We start from the raw sequence: 7,089 nt of genomic DNA, 5'->3' as shown, positions 1-7,089 counted from the left end.
AGTCGGACTCGACTGAGCAACTTCACTTTCACTTTTCACTTTTTGCATTGGAGAAGGAAATGGCAACCCACTCCAGTGTTCTTGCCTGGAGAATCCCAGGGACGGGGGAGCCTGGTGGGCTGCCGTCTATGGGGTCGCACAGAGTCGGACACGACTGAAGCGACTTAGCAGCAGCAGCAGCAGCAGCAGCAGCATGCTTGATACAGTCTCTACAAATGTATAACTGTCATATTTGTTAGGCAGCATAGTGGTTAAAAACAAGGATTCTGAAATTTGACTGAGTTTTTAATTTTACTTTTAAAAAAGTTATATAAACTGTGTAGATATAATTTACATCAGGTAAAATTCACTACTTTTCAGGGTATACTGTGATGATTTTTGTCAAATGATATATACCCATATAACTACATACTGAGCATTACCATCAGCCTCAAATTCCCTTGAATGTTTTGCTAGTCAATATCCGTGTTTTTCCCTAGCCCAAAGCAAATACTGATCTGTGTTCTTATACCACATATTAGATTTATGTTTTTCTCTGAAGTTTTATATAAGTGGAATCCTACTGCATGTACTCTTTTTGTGTCTGGCTTCTTTCGCTCAGCAGGAGGTTTTGGAGATTCACCCATGTTGTTGTATCAGTAACTTATTGCTTTTAGTTGCTGAGTGGCATTCTATTGTATGAATGACTACAGTTTGTTCATGTATGTTTCTACTGACAGACATTTGGAGTATTTCCTCCTCTTGATTATAATAAATTCCTAGTCTGCCACTTTTTAAACTGGGCAATTAAACTTTCCATTTCAATTTTCCATTGTAAAATGGGGATAATATTGTACCTAGCTTATAAAGCACTCAATAAGTGCTTGTTGTACTTTTTTTGTCTTCCACTTGAGTGTGAAATCTTTGAAAAGAGGAACTAAAGTTTATTCTTTATAACCCCCAGTCCTAGGACAGTGCCCAGCATTCATACCTCCAGTCAATAAGATTTTTTTTTAAGTAAGTTTTAACTAAGACTGTGTATCACACTTCATGTTGGTTGCTAAGGCTATAATCATGTCATGGTCCCTGCTGTCATGCTTCATGCCTAAAGCAAGGGACAAACAAATCAGGTAGCTACAGTACAGTGTGTGAGGGCAAACCCAGGGGCTGAGGGTGTCATCTAACCCAGGCCTGGGAAGGATCAGGGAAGAAAGTGAGGATCAACAAATACACACAGGCTGAATGAGAACTACCTAGCTTAATGGCTGGAGGATGGGAAGAGTGTGAACAGAAATAGTCTGAACAGGCTCAGAGGTAAGAAAGGACATGCCTGCAAAAGGTATATATAGCACATAGGTTTGACAATAGAATGAGTAATGAAACTATTGTAATAAGCCTGGAAAAAAGCTATTAAAACCTGTGGCACAGGTGGGGCTTTAACAGATGAGACATATTGATGAGGTAGAAACTACTGAATAACTGCTGGAATGTGGTAGGAAATGGGGTGAACTCAAAATGTAGCTAAGGTTCTAAGCCCCAGGTGATTAGAAACACAAAATTGTCATTAAAAGTCAGATGTTAGGAGGAAAGCAGGTTTTTTACTTTTTTATTTTTTGCATGGGTAGTGATGGGTTAAATACCTTTCTGGACATATTGAACATGAGGCAGCAGTGTATACTGCATTGAGGTATTTGTGAGAACTTAGTGGAGATGTCAGAGATGGAGAATGAAATTTAAGTGGAGAGAAGCAAGGGCAGTCCACTCAGTGAACACCTGGCAGAGGACTTGTGGGTGGTGCTCAATCCATCCAGGTTCAGGTGTGTCTGGATAGGGCCGCTGATTCATAGGCATCTATTTCCACAAGCTGATAATCTGCATTTGGGAAAGAGGCCTATTGGTGCGGAGAGAAGGGACAAAGTAGCCCATGATCCAGGTCTTCAGAGGTCCCTGGAGCAGCCTCAGTGATTCATGTCTAAGACCTGTGGAGAGAAGGACAAAGAAACTAGTTCTTAGAAACTTAGTTTATTAGTCTTAGTTACAAACAAAATGTTTAGAAGGTATGGGAGAGGAAAGAATGGGACCACGATGAGAGAGCCCTTTTTTAAAAAAGTTTTATTTTGAAATAATTATAGATTTATAGAAGACTTGCAAACATAGTACAAAAAAAACGAGGAGTTCAGCTCCTGGTTAAAAACCTACATGTGATGTTTCAGGCCCACCCATAGGTTAACACAAAGGCACCACGTGGCAAAGCCTCACGGGGGTTGCGAGGGGCACTGCTCTCACGGTACTTCCTGCCCATAGCTGCACAGCCGTCTGAAGGGAGCTGCAATCGGGGTCTCAGGCCCCTCCTCCCACTAGTCATGGTGGAGATCTTTCTCATACTTACATTCCTAGCCCAGACACCTTCCTTCCTTTTATCCAAGGCTTTGGTTGAGGTCTTTTTCAGAAACTTCCGCTAAATGCTCTTTATCAGGGGGAAGAGGGAAAAACTTAAAGAACCTTTCCCCACTCTGACTCTGTACCCACCCTCCCCTAGTTCTTTTTCACTCTGAACTTTTCTCACCTCCCACTGCTGGGGCCTTTTGTTCCTTGGGGCTCCCTCAACAGTGAGATGAACTCCACATCCACACGGATTCACCTGACCTTCAACCTATGTGTGGTTCCAGGGGGAGTCATCATTTTCTCCTCATATCATCAGAGTAAGTGATTAAAGGCCTGTTTCTTAAAACTTGTTGCTTTAATCAGCTACTCAGATACCTGACAGCTCAGTGCTGTCTCCCAGCTCAGCTTAAGTCCTGACCATATGCTTCACACCTTGCTTCCTCCAAACGCAGGGCAGGCTTCATGGCATAACAACCTGTGTGGTCTCACTGCACCCCATGTTCAGAATGGCCTGTGCCTGGTTTTCTTCTCTGTTGCTGTCTTGAAATCTTTTAAATTTTGAACAAGTGGCCCCAGAGTTTTACTTTACACTTGTTGTTCAGTTGCTTAGTCGTGTCTGACTCTTTGTGACCCCATCTATTGCAGCACTCCAGCCTTCCCTGTCCTTCACTATCTCCTGGAGTTTGCTCAAACTCATGTCCATTGAATAGGTGATGCCATCCAGCCATCTCATCCTCTGTTGCCCCCTTCTTCTAACCTCAGTCTTACCCAGCATCAGGGTCTTTTCCAATGAGTCAGCTCTTCACATCAGCATCAGTCCTTCCTATGAATATTCAGGTTGATTTCCTTTAGGACTGACCGGTTTGATCTCCTTGCTGTCCAAGGGACTCTCGAGAGTTTTCTCCACACCACAGTTGGAAAACATAATTTCTTCGGTGCTCAGTCTTTTGTATGTTCCAACTCTCACATCCACACATGACAACTGGTAAAACATGGCCTTGCCTATATCCACCAAATTACGTAGCCAGTCCTGTCCCAGTGTCAACATCTTACATGACTGTGGCACATTTATCTAAACTGAGAAGCGGACCTACTATTAACTAAACTACAGGCTTTATTTGGATTTTACCAGTTTTTAAAAAGTTACTAATTTCCTTTTTCTGTTTCAATACATCCCAAATAATATATTATTTGGGATAATGTATTCGTTACCATATCTCCTATTTTCTTTTAATCTGTGACATTTATTTGGTCTTTCCTCTTTGACTTCAAAACCTTTGAAAGTGAAGTGAAAGTGTTAGTCACTCAGTAGTTTCCCACTGTTTGTGACCCCATGGACTGTAGCCCGCCAGGCTCCTCTGTCCATGGAATTCTCCAGGCAAGAATACTGGAGTGGGTTGCCATTTCCTTCTCCAGGGGATGTTCCCTACCCGGGGATTGAACCCGGGTCTTCTGCATTGCAGGCAGACTCTTTACCGATTGAGCCACCAAGGAAGACGTAAAAAAAGAGTTGCCCAGTTATTTTGTAGAATATTTCTCAATTTTGATTGGCCTCATGTTTTCTCTTGATTAGACTGAGGCTATGAATTTTGGGGAAGACTATCATAAAGGTGAAGTACCCTTATCACAACACATTAGGAGGTACATGGTATCAATGTGACTTATTTCTGGTTTAGTCTTGACCACTTACTGAGGGTGGCATCTGCCAGGTTTTCCCACCATGAAGTGACTATACTGCTCGTCCCATGTCCCATACACTATTTGTTAGAAGCAAGTCACTAAATCCAGCCCACATTCAGGGGAGGGGAATTAAACTCCATTCCTGGAGGGAGAACAAGCAAACAATTGGTGAACAAGTATAAAAACCACCTCCATAGTGAATAAATACTTGTTTTTTTTTTTTTTTTTCTTTTTTTTTAAATTAATTTTATTTTATTTTTAAACCTTACATAATTGTATTAGTTTTGCCAAATATCAAAATGAATCCACCACAGGTATACATGTGTTCCCCATCCTGAACCCTCCTCCCTCCTCCCTCCCCATACCATCCCTCTGGGTCGTCCCAGTGCACCAGCCCCAAGCATCCAGCATCGTGCATTGAACCTGGACTGGCATCTCGTTTCATACATGACATTTCACATGTTTCAATGCCATTCTCCCAAATCTTCCCACCCTCTCCCTCTCCCACAGAGTCCATAAGACTGTTCTATACATCAGTGTCTCTTTTGCTGTCTCGTATACAGGGTTATCGTTACCATCTTTCTAAATTCCATATATATGCGTTAGTATCCTGTATTGGTGTTTTTCCTTCTGGCTTACTTCACTCTGTATAATAGGCTCCAGTTTCATCCACCTCATTAGAACTGATTCAAATGTATTCTTTTTAATGGCTGAGTAATACTCCATTGTGTATATGTACCACAGCTTTCTTATCCATTCATCTGCTGATGGACATCTAGGTTGCTTCCATGTCCTGGCTATTATAAACAGTGCTGCGATGAACATTGGGGTACACGTGTCTCTTTCCCTTCTGGTTTCCTCAGTGTGTATGCCCAGCAGTGGGATTGCTGGATCATAAGGCAGTTCTATTTCCAGTTTTTTAAGGAATCTCCACACTGTTCTCCATAGTGGCTGTACTAGTTTGCATTCCCACCAACAGTGTAAGAGGGTTCCCTTTTCTCCACACCCTCTCCAGCATTTATTATTTGTAGACTTTTGGATCGCAGCCATTCTGACTGGTGTGAAATGGTACCTCATAGTGGTTTTGATTTGCATTTCTCTGATAATGAGTGATGTTGAGCATCTTTTCATGTGTTTGTTAGCCATCTGTATGTCTTCTTTGGAGAAATGTCTATTTAGATCTTTGGCCCATTTTTTGATTGGGTCATTTATTTTTCTGGAGTTGAGCTGTAGGAGTTGCTTGTATATTTTTGAGATTAGTTGTTTGTCGGTTGCTTCATTTGCTATTATTTTCTCCCATTCTGAAGGCTGTCTTTTCACCTTGCTAATAGTTTCCTTTGATGTGCAGAAGCTTTTAAGTTTAATTAGGTCCCATTTGTTTATTTTTGCTTTTATTTCCAATATTCTGGGAGGTGGGTCATAGAGGATCCTGCTGTGATGTATGTCAGAGAGTGTTTTGCCTATGTTCTCCTCTAGGAGTTTTATAGTTTCTGGTCTTACGTTGAGATCTTTAATCCATTTTGAGTTTATTTTTGTATGTGGTGTTAGAAAGTGTTCTAGTTTCATTCTTTTACAAGTGGTTGACCAGATTTCCCAGCACCACTTGTTAAAGAGATTGTCTTTAATCCATTGTATATTCTTGCCTCCTTTGTCAAAGATAACGTGTCCATATGTGCGTGGATTTATCTCTGGGCTTTCTATTTTGTTCCATTGATCTATATTTCTGTCTTTGTGCCAGTACCATACTGTCTTGATAACTGTGGCTTTGTAGTAGAGCCTGAAGTCAGGTAGGTTGATTCCTCCTGAATCAATATAGTGAAAATGAGTATACTACCCAAAGCAATTTATAGATTCAATGCAATCCCTATCAAGCTACCAACAGTATTCTTCACAGAGCTAGAACAAATAATTTCACAATTTGTATGGAAATACAAAAAACCTCGAATAGCCAAAGCGATCTTGAGAAAGAAAAATGGAACTGGAGGAATCAACCTACCTGAATAAATACTTGTTGGAGACACTTGGAGACTGTACAAATATCCTATTTTTCTTTAATGCTTTGCTCACTAATATTAGCATCTATGGGTGATCTTGCCTGCAGCAATCATTAGCCTGGTGGTGGTGGTGTTCTAATGGTGATCTTTTATTTCAGCAGCATGGGCATCACCTGAGAACTTGTTGGAAATGCAAATTAGCAAGTCCCACTCCAGACCTATCAAGCAGGAAACTCCAGGGGTGGGGCCCAGTAATTGGGTTTAACGAGCACTGCAGGTGATTCCAATGCCCACTAAAGTTTGAAAAGCCCTGATTTCGGGGAATTCTTTACTAACTACATGAACATTCTAATTATTTATAGGAACATGAGACCCAATGAAATCATGATCTTTCCTTTAGTTCTCAAAGGTTGCTCTATGGATGAAGGAAGGCTAATTGTTTAATTCAATTTAATCAACATGTACGGAGTGTCCATACCTGCTGATCCAAGGTAGGTGATACCAGTGAAGGTAGATCAAGGACTCATAAATGATGAGGGACGGAGGGGCTGGGAAGAGGCTGAAAAGTTTGGCTGGGCCAGGTGAGGAAGGTAGCTCTGAAGTCTTGGGATCGACTTCCTGCTGGTTGTAGAGAACTGGTATGCTGTGGATTGACAACCTAGGGGACCCAGAGCACAAATTACATCTGTCTCCTCAGAAGGAATTGGTCTAGAAACATGGTTAATAACACAGCCTTTGGAGTGATATAGTCTGGAGTTCAGATGCTATTTCTTCTACTTACTGTGCTATTTTGAACTTGTTGTTCTCTGTTAGCCTCAATTCCCTCATCCGTAAAAAAGATGATAATAGCCATGTTGACGGAGCACTTACTATGTGTCAGGCACTTCCCTAAGTACTGGACATGAACTTACTCATTTACTTGTCATGATGGCTTTCTGAAATTAGTAACATTATTATTCCCATTTTACAGAGAGGCAACTGAGATGTAGGGGGAAATTTTCACAGAGATATTAAGCAGGGCAAATGGGATTCAAATGCAGGCTGCCTTGTC

At 41.3% G+C, this 7,089-nt stretch overlaps 1 non-coding gene across 1 annotated transcript; it reads right to left on the bottom strand.

The window, feature by feature from the left end:
- Nucleotides 1-3,786: 3,786 nt before the first annotated feature.
- On the bottom strand, nt 3,787-3,858 carry TRNAC-GCA (transfer RNA cysteine (anticodon GCA)). The gene has a single exon. It is a non-coding gene; the product is annotated as a tRNA-Cys (tRNA).
- Nucleotides 3,859-7,089: the final 3,231 nt, after the last annotated feature.

This window comes from Bos indicus, chromosome 15 (genome assembly GCF_029378745.1).
Source record: "Bos indicus isolate NIAB-ARS_2022 breed Sahiwal x Tharparkar chromosome 15, NIAB-ARS_B.indTharparkar_mat_pri_1.0, whole genome shotgun sequence".
Taxonomy (NCBI): Eukaryota; Metazoa; Chordata; class Mammalia; order Artiodactyla; family Bovidae; genus Bos; species Bos indicus.
This window is presented reverse-complemented; position numbering and strand designations above follow the sequence as displayed.